Below are 10,334 nucleotides of genomic sequence, written 5' to 3' on the forward strand. Positions count from 1 at the left end.
AGTCTGAGCAGCCTGATGTCTTCTTTCAGCGGAATACCCTAGTTTGACATGCTTTGCCTCAAATAGGCGCCGAACTGCACAAGCGACCAAGTGAGCGGGCCGACCTATTTGCAAAACAGAACATAGTAATCGGATTCAGTTTTAATCTGGTTTGAAACCTTCTGGAAGGTTCATGAACTAGTTTATATTTTTCTCACGTTTTTTCACTGTTTTTCTGTTTTTTTTTTCAGTTTCCTTTTTCTTTTCTTCCGCTTTGTCATGGTTTTTTATTTTTCTTTCTTCTAAAATGTTCAAAAAATAAGAAAATGTTCTTGTTTTGTAATATTCTGATTAAAAAAATGTTCCTGCTTTTGAAAAAAAACAGATTTTACAAAATATGTTCATGTTCTCAGGAAACGTTCACATTCTAAAAAATATTTTTTACAAAAAATGTTCAGCATTTAGTGTTTTTAAGTTTTCACGTGCTAGCTACGCACGCACCATTTGCTTTTCGCCTCCAACTAGTAAAGTGGCCCGCTCTTCGCGCGGGCTAGTACTCAATACAGTTAGATTCAAATTAGTTCATATTTGCCAGTTCTTTGGCTTGGCCGTGAAGTGGTGATTTTAAGGATATAACCCCCTTAATGCTTCGGGGAAATATCTAAAGGCTATGGTGTTGCTGGTTTTTTTAGTGCTAGTGCTCTAAACCACTGGTTTACCTAATGCGGCTGCAGCTGATTTCTGTAGTGCTACGTGCTCTTAACCATTGGTTTAACTAATGCGGCTGCAGTGATGTATACATGGTGTGCGGCTGGCTTGACAATACCGTTGAGGTGTATTAAAGTTTCTTATTTTTAGTATATAGTGTTTTCGCGAGAAGTATCATGTGCAACAAATTTGCATCAATATGGGTGATTTTGTAATGATTATATATTTTTGTTCATATTCCCATCCATTATATGTTGGCATTGATTTATTTTTAAAAAAAAATTGCATCACCAAAAATTACACAATTTACGCTAAATGTACCGCATATGCAGTATACTGTTTTCCTTAGATGTGTACACTAATCATAGGTGTTTTTTAATAATTCATAGCTGATTTTTTAGAACAATTCATACCTGATTATTTCTGTTGTTTGTTGTAAAATATTTTTCCATACTTGAATGATTAGTTGAGCTTTTAGCCCAATAGACTCACGCGGATACACACAACGTTCAGGTATCTCTCACACCTTCACACAGACGCTGGTCTTGCCGGATCCCCATTGCCACATTTCTCCTTTCCTTACTTTCTCGGTTGACTCCTGGGTTGCTGCCGTCGATTGATGTCCAAATTCATAGAGCAAGGACACCCTTGTTTTATCCGTTGACTCCCAGATGGATACCACCTGCTAATATCCAGCTACACAAAGAGCAACTTTGGTGCTGTTGCTGATTCGTTGTGCATGGATGTCATCTCCCGTAGCCAGCTTATATCCGGATTGAGTTCAGCCTGAAGAAGCAGATCTAGAGATCCCTTGAACATAGGTTTTTCTTTCTACAAAAATAGATTGGGAATTGATAGTTTTTCTTTGTAGCTAGGCGTCAGCGAAGAGAACTGGGATCCCTAAGCAATACTGGCAGCGATAGTGCAGAGACTCATTATGATGGCCACTACGTGAGGTCGAGGACATTGGGGACGGCAGTTGCGTGTGTTTTTATTTTCTGAGGGGCGGCAACTACCATCTGTATTCTAGGGTTGAGTCACACATATGGTTGGACAGCTTTAGTTTTTTTCTTATAAAGGAAGGTTTTCACGTAATCTTTTTCTTTAAGTGCAGGTAATCTTTATTTTGGGATTGACCCACACGTACAGGCTAAGGATAGCTGCAATTTTTTTTCTTTTTCAGATCGAGCCATCTTAGATCTAACCCATTAATTATGTCTTTTAAGTTACAGGTCCATCGAATTAACGACCCGATGTTTCAAATTATTATGGTAATTTTGAGCTTATTTCTCTTTTTTTATGATTAATCCGCCGAGCAATTTTTTTGTATGTAATAGATAGATGCACAATCTAGTTCTATATGTGGTATCCAAATTGAACTCAACTTGGACGTGAGCCTGTTTTATTTTTGTTCCGGACAGAACTTTATGTAGTTTGCTTTTTTAGACGTAGTTAGCTTTTTTTTTCCTCCATCTATTTCTTAATATCTATTTGAGAGGTCCCTCTATTTCTTAATAGACATGTCAATGATGGATGTGTACGTGAATAAAAAAAATCCTCCCTCTAATTTTTTTTCTTTTTTGAGAATCATCCTTCTATTTATCAATGGACATGGCTCTATACGTGTCTTTTATTTCAAAAAGTAGGCAGCATTGAGCCACACGTACATGATGGATGTGTACGTGACTTTTGTTTCAAAAAATCAGGCAGGGTACATGACTTTTGTTCCAAATAATTCGGCAGGATTTTGGGCCACGCGTATAGGCTAAGGATGGCTCCGGTTTTTTTCTTTCTTTTCTTTTTTTTTTCTTGTTGAGATGGAGCGGTCTTACATCTGATCTGATCTATTAATTATGTCTTTTAAGTTATGGGTCCACCAAATAAACGACCGATTGCTTCTAATTATTGTGGTATTTTTTTACAAGTACATGAAGCTAACTTTTTTTTATGGGTGTACATGAAGCTAACTTGATTACAGTTGGGGCTGATGGGCCTTTGTTTTTACGTTGAGGCTGCTCGGTCTTTTTTTATGAAATGGCTTGGCGGCTGATCAACTTTCTATTTGACGTGACCAATCTATTTTTTTAAGGGAGTGGAGACCGATTGATCTAGGACAATGCCTAAAATCGTGAAGCATCTTTTTAAGGAGTATAAACGTTTCAAGGTTCCATGTAGAAAAAATTGAGCTACAGTTATTTCTTTTCTTTTTGAGGTGAAGCTCTCTTGGGTCTAATAATCCATTATTTACATACGTAGAGGCTATGGACAGCTGCAGTTTTTTTGTCTTTTGATCTAACGCACAGGCCAAGGATAGCTAAAGGGTTTATCTGCAGGCTTTTTCGTTTTGAGATGGAGCGCTCTTTACATCTAATAAACCATTAATAGTGTGTCCAAAAAAGCCCATTAATTAAGTATGTACAAGCTTACGGTGGATGTAGTTTTTTTTTCCTTTTGAGATAGGGAGCTAAGTACGTGCAAGCTTACGATAGGTGTAGTTTTTTTTTTGTGACGGGGAGCTGTTAGATCTAATCCATTAATTACAGCTTTTAAGTTATGGGTCCACCAAATCAACGATCAGATGTTTCTAATTATTGTGATAATTTCTAGCTTATTTATCTTTTTCCTAATTAACCCGTCAAGCATTTTTTATATATAATAGATTTGACGCAACTAGTAGCCTACGGTGTTCATGGGCCGGTGAAAGGGTCAGATGCCGGGCTGGGCCATTACCCTCTAATCAGACCGATTTCATACACCAAGCCTGCCGTATCCTTACCTCAGCCGGCCCACACCCTAGCCCCATTCCCCTGGAGGTGCTGCTTCTTCCTCCCCCAATTCGACGACACTCGCGCTAGCGATGGCTGCGGGGTGGCGGCGGCAATGGGCCGCCGCCGTACGACATGCCTCCACCATCCAGTGCGCTGGCCACGGCGCCAGCGTGGTGGAGCCACGCGCGTCGGTCGCACACGGTCGCGAGCTTCTCCGGTGGCTCCGACTGCAGGTAGCCGTCCTCCGCCTTCTTCTAGCAGCGATTCCCACATGTTGCTAGTGATCGATGCCAATGGTTTAACCATCTAGTCCCTACCAGGTGGTCACCGGAATCACTGTGTTTTCGCATCCCGCCATTGCCACAGAAATCAGGTTGGCTAGAATGTAAACAGACCTAGGAGGAGACCATTAATCATTACAATAAAGCTAAATTACAGTCGACCGGAATTTCGCAACAGATCCGAACGATCCCATCGCCGTCCGCTGCACACGCCTGGGCCTCAATTTCTTTCCTGATTTTTCGGCAAACCTTACTAGCACGTCGCGATCGGCGAGAAGAAGAATTGCTTGAGGATGAGGATCGAAGCCATGACCTCTTGCAATATAGTGCATCAAGCTAGCCAACTCACACACGATTAGTTGTTGTCAACAGGGTTCAGATCTTTCTTATATGATTAGTTAGGTAGTTATTTTACCACACTACATGTAACGTGACAAAAATATTTTATTTCTTTTCTTTTTTGTGAACCAAATTTCTTTCCCATTGCCTGAAGATTTTCTTTCCTTTTTTCTAGTTAGAAGACACTCTAAAAGTCTAGATAACTTAAGCCTAGAAACACTGTGGTAATTTTTTACCCGCTAATATTTTTTTGTTCAACCATATCCCAATAAATTATGTGCAAATATCATAGCAGTTTACACATAGTAGACCTGATAACTTACATTTTGACCCAGTGAAAAATGTATGTTGAAACGTAACCGATATTTTCTGTGTAAATACGAGAAAGCTAACTTCCAGTCGACTAACTCGCAATAGATCTGAACGCAGGCGACGCCGTTAATTTTTAATCGCACGGTGTGCGCGCGGTCCCCATACCTCCTGGTAGATAACTATGGCAGGTAACCACATGCCCTACACTAAGCTTGTGTTTATAATCAGGTCAGATAGTCATTTTGTAAACATAAGCTTAGTGTAGGGCATGTGGTTACCTACATGCCCTACACTAAGCTTGTGTTTTCCGGTGCTCGCCTTTTTTCTTACCATTTTGGCATTTGTTTTCTTGTTGTTTTCTAGTCGAATGACTCATCTACTCTATTAGTATGGTTATATGCATAAGATATTTCGATCATTTGTACCTCTTATGACTTTATGAGGTAACTCTACTAGCCAACCACCTCACCTACGTTCCCTTCTAGGTTTGCACAAAAGTTAATGTGATGTCTGATCTTTTCCGCACTTAAGTAGATTATTTTACCAGCTCGTCTCGAGTTGATGACACCATGGTAATTTGGGCGACATGGAGGGAGGGGGGCTTGATGAAAATATACCGTCGGTTTTTTTGTGTACAACATGGTAACTCACACATCACAGACCTGATAACTTATGTACCCCCGTCCTGATAACTTTGGCGGGGGAGGGGTGTTGATGAAATATCCCCCTGTCACTTTTGTGTGAATATCATGGTAACTCACACATCAGAAACCCGACAACTTATGTACCTCAGTCCTGATAACTTTGGCGACCCGGGGGGCGGGGGGGGGGGGGGGGGTGTTGTTGAAATATCCCCCGGTCACTTTTGTGTGAATATCATGGCAACTCACACATCATAAACCTGATAACTTATGTACCCCGATGCTGATAACTTCGACGCGGGAGGGGGGGGGGGTTGATGAAATATTCTCCGATAACTTTGATGTGAATATGTGAATAGTATGGTAACTCACACATAGGAGACCTGATAACTTATGCACCCCGTTCATGGTAACTTTTAGCGACGAGGCGTGATGAAATATACCCTCGGTAACTTTTATGTGAATAGCACGGCAACTCACACATCGCAAACCTGATAAATTATGTACCCCAGTCTCAGTACATTTGGCGAGTGGGTGGGGGGAGGGCGCTTGTTGAAATATATCCCCAGTAATTTTTTGTGTGAATAGCATGATAACTCACACATCGCAGACCTGATAACTTATGTTTCCCACTTCTGGTAACTTTGGCGACGATGATGAGGGGGGGGGGGGGATGTTGAAAAAAAAAGTTGAATGCCCCCCCCCCCCCCCCCCCGACGGTAATTCCTGTAAAGTTATCATGGTAATATAAGAAGTCTAGACCTGATAACTTAGGTACAAACAACACGGTAACTTTAGACCCGAATAAGAAGTTGTTGAAACATGGCCTGGTTACTTCTATGCAAATAGTATGGTAATATATGCATCGCGGACCTGATAACTTAGGTACAAATACCATAGTAACGTTGACCCGGGGGAAAGGATTCGTTGAAAACACACCCCCGGTCACTTCTGCATAAGCAGGGCCGGTCCTGGGATTTTAGGGGCCCGGGGCGAGAGTATAATCATGGACTGATTTCTTAGACGTCTTTCATGCTTTCTATTCGACCTAAAGGGTTAATCTTGCACCCAACACCCGACAAATTTGCTTTACTTCCTAGCAGGTTGAATAGGAAGAACTATCACATCCAGTGCCTTTTTAGAGAAATATAAATTGATTATGAAATACTATAAATGAACTACAATCATGGACTAGTTTCTTTTACCTGTCTAGTGCCCGCGTCTGTGTGTTCCATAGAACATTGCAAAGAACAGACGCAATCCAATCAAGAACAATTATGGGGCAATTGAATCAATTTGATGAAAAAGCATATATACAGTGCAATTAGCACCAGACGTGATGACTCTTAGACAGATGACACATAATTATAATTATTTATATGTTTTCCCTAAGCATTACATCAAGGTCTCTACATTGGACCTGCCCTTAATTAGTATGTGAATATTAGCGAAATGCTTTAAAATACTATATTAACTTGATAAAAAACTTATTAATTATAACATTGATTTCACAAATGACAAAGCCTTATAATTTCTACAGTAAACACGCATCAATCAGTTATCAATGAAGATCGAATCTTGATTATCATCAACTTTTTATTAATTATCATGGGAAAAGCAAAATTGTTAGGGAACAATACCTTATCCAGAATCAGCTTTTCATCCCATTGACGGGAAGAGCCGGCTAGAGCAGTAGCGCAGCATCACGTATGGTCGGCGACGGTCCCTCGTCCGCCGTCGTTCAAGTGATTTCCAATGGGCACGAGGCGAAGAGGCGAAAATCCGTACGGCGGCGGCCGCCGACACCATGACTCGCGTGCGTGCGTGAAGTCGTAACTGACGCCCCCTCTTCAAGATTGCTGACTCGATCCATGATCGACGCTCGTCCGTAATTAGTTGCCAACAACGTAATAACATGGGCCAACTCAGCAGCACGTCTTTTCAGCCCATGCAGGGTTTGAACTTAGCAGCAGGACACGTCCCTGGGTGGGGGCCCCTCCAGTCCGACGCCCGGGGCGGCCGCCCCCCCCCCCCCCCCCCCCCCCCCACCCACCAGCAGGACCGGGCCTGTGCATAAGTAACATGTTAACATACATATAACATAAATGATAACTTAGGTAACTTTTGACGAAAAAAGTGATCAAAACATACCAACATGAGATCTGGTTTCGAAGTTGTTGTCACGATGGATTTTTTATGTGAAAACGATTTTCAGTCAGAAACAACAGTTTGAGCTATAAAACATTTTATAGTTTCGAAATAGTGAGAATCTACAATGACATCAGCTTTCTTGTGCTATCGTGCATTTGCATGTGGAGAGAAAGTTGGAGGAGCTTTTTGTTGGGGAACGTAGCAGAAATTCAAAATTTTCTACGCATTACCAAGGTCAATCTATGAAGTAATCTAGCAACGAGGGGAAGGGGAGTGCATCTACATACCATTGTAGATCGCGATGCGGAAGCGTTGCAAGAACGCGGATGAAGGAGTCGTACTCGTAGCGATTCAGATCGCGGTTGATTCCGATCTAAGCACCGAAGAACGGTGCCTCCGCGTTCAACACACGTGCAGCCCGGTGACGTCTCCCACGCCTTGATCCAGCAAGGAGAGAGGGAGAGGTTGGGGAAGACTCCATCCAGCAGCAGCACGACGGCGTGGTGGTGGTGGAGGAGCGTGGCAATCCCGCAGGGCTTCGCCAAGCACCGCGGGAGAGGAGGAGGAGGAGGTAGGGCTGCGCCAGGGAGAGGAAAACTCATGTGTTTGCAGCCCCCAATACCTCAACTATATATAGGGGAGAGGGAGGGGGCTGCGCCCCCTCTAGGGTTTCCACCCCAAGGGGTGCGGCAGCCCCAAAACCCATCTAGGGCGGCGGCCAAGGGGGGAGAGGGGGAAACTTGCCCCCCAAGCAAGGTGGAGGCGCCCCCTCCCCAAACCCTAGGCGCCTTGGGCCCTGGTGGGGGGCGCACCAGCCCACCTGGGGCTGGTCCCCTCCCACACTTGGCCCATGCTGCCCTCTGGGGCCGGTGGCCCCATTTGGTGGACCCCCGGGACCCTCCCGGTGGTCCCGGTACATTACCGATATCACCCGAAACTTTTCCGGTGACCAAAACAGGACTTCCCATATATAAATCTTTACCTCCGGACCATTCCGGAACTCCTCGTGACGTCTGGGATCTCATCCGGGACTCCGAACAACATTCGGTAACCACGTACAAACTTTCCCTATAACCCTAGCGTCATCGAACCTTAAGCGTGTAGACCCTACGGGTTCGGGAACCATGCAGACATGACCGAGACGTTCTCCGATCAATAACCAACAGCGGGATCTGGATACCCATGTTGACTCCCACATGTTCCACGATGATCTCATCGGATGAACCACGATGTCGGGGATTCAATCAATCCCGTATTCAATTCCCTTTGTCTATCGATATGTTACTTGCCTGAGATTCGATCGTCAGTATCCCTATACCTTGTTCAATCTCGTTACCGGCAAGTCTCTTTACTCGTTCCGTAACTCACATCATCCCGTGATCAACTCCTTGGTCACATTGTGCACATTATGATGATGTCCTACCGAGTGGGCCCAGAGATACCTCTCCGTTTACACGGAGTGACAAATCCCAGTCTCGATTCGTGCCAACCCAACAGACACTTTCGGAGATACCTGTAGTGCACCTTTATAGCCACCCAGTTACGTTGTGACGTTTGGTACACCCAAAGCATTCCTACGGTATCCGGGAGTTGCACAATCTCATGGTCTAAGGAAATGATACTTGACATTAGAAAAGCTCTGAGCAAACGAACTACACGATCTTGTGCTAGGCTTAGGATTGGGTCTTGTCCATCACATCATTCTCCTAATGATGTGATCCCGTTATCAACGACATCCAATGTCCATGGTTAGGAAACTGTAACCATCTATTGATCAACGAGCTAGTCAACTAGAGGCTTACTAGGGACATGGTGTTGTCTATGTATCCACACATGTATCTGAGTTTCCTATCAATACAATTCTAGCATGGATAATAAACGATTATCATGAACAAGGAAATATAATAATAACCAATTTATTATTGCCTCTAGGGCATATTTCCAACACTTTTTTTATGCCCCGGTAATTTCTATGTAAACAAATTGGTAACTGACGTACCAGAGATGTGCTAACTTATTTAGCCTGGGTCTGGTAACTTTTGACCTGAATTTTTTTCGACGAAACATAAAAACATGAGATCTAGTTTCGAAAGTCTCGTCGTGATGAATCTTTTATGTGAAGACGATTTTTCAATCGGGGCGACGGTTTAAGCTACAAAACATTTTAATTTCCGGAATGAAAGGGAATCTAGGATGACATCACCAATTTTGTCTTTTTCTGCATGCATGCATATATGTGGTAAAAGGGAGGTGGAGTTTAGGTGAAAAAACCAGGCTGTGTACACTCGATGCATCAATACTCAATACTCGATCGATCGTCCACACCTATCGCTAAATTCCTGCCGTCCGGAAGTTAGTCACATCCTAATCATTAATGTCAGAGATAACTGAGAAGCCGAAAGAGTAGTTGCATGGACAATAGATCCTTTACAGGCAGGCTCCCCTGTCCCCTGGCCGTAGCATTTCCTGGCCCATGCCTGAAATCAAGTGAGCATTTGCTGTTCCCCATATACTGTTATGAATCCTTGTATAATGCAGGATCTGAACACATGAAATTTTGACCGCAGTGGTAGATTATTAACATCAGGATCACAACTAGAACGGATGCTATCAAAATTCCCATGTTTTGATGCTTAAGTGTGGACCATTTTGGACCTAGTGCGGTGTAGATGCAGCCATGGCGGAGCCACACATGTTATGTGCACGCGGTCGCGGCGGCGAGTTTCTCCGGCGGCAGTGAGTGCAGGTAGTGCTATTTCGGGTTCTTCACCCGCAGCTGCCAGCCTCTTCTTCCCATGATTCCCTCCCCACATGTTGTTAACGATGTCGATGGTTTAACTGTCATTCTTGTCCGCCGCTCAAATCTCATCAATCTATTAAATATTTCAGTGAAATCATGTGCCATTGCCGCTGAAATAAGATGAGCTCATATGTGAACGTCACTAGCAAGCAGAGGTAGGTGGCGAGGAGACCATTAACCGACCATTAGTTGCAGAGATGATTGAGAAGTTGTACGGGCAGTTGGGTGGGCAATAGATGCTCTACAGGCAGACTCCCCCCTGGCTGCACGATTTCCTGGGATCCATCACATTACATGTTGTATGGACCATTAGTTGGCGTGTGATCCCCTCACCACAGGTTGCTTCTACTATCGA

Source organism: Triticum aestivum, chromosome 7D (genome assembly GCF_018294505.1).
Source record: "Triticum aestivum cultivar Chinese Spring chromosome 7D, IWGSC CS RefSeq v2.1, whole genome shotgun sequence".
Lineage (NCBI taxonomy): Eukaryota > Viridiplantae > Streptophyta > Magnoliopsida > Poales > Poaceae > Triticum > Triticum aestivum.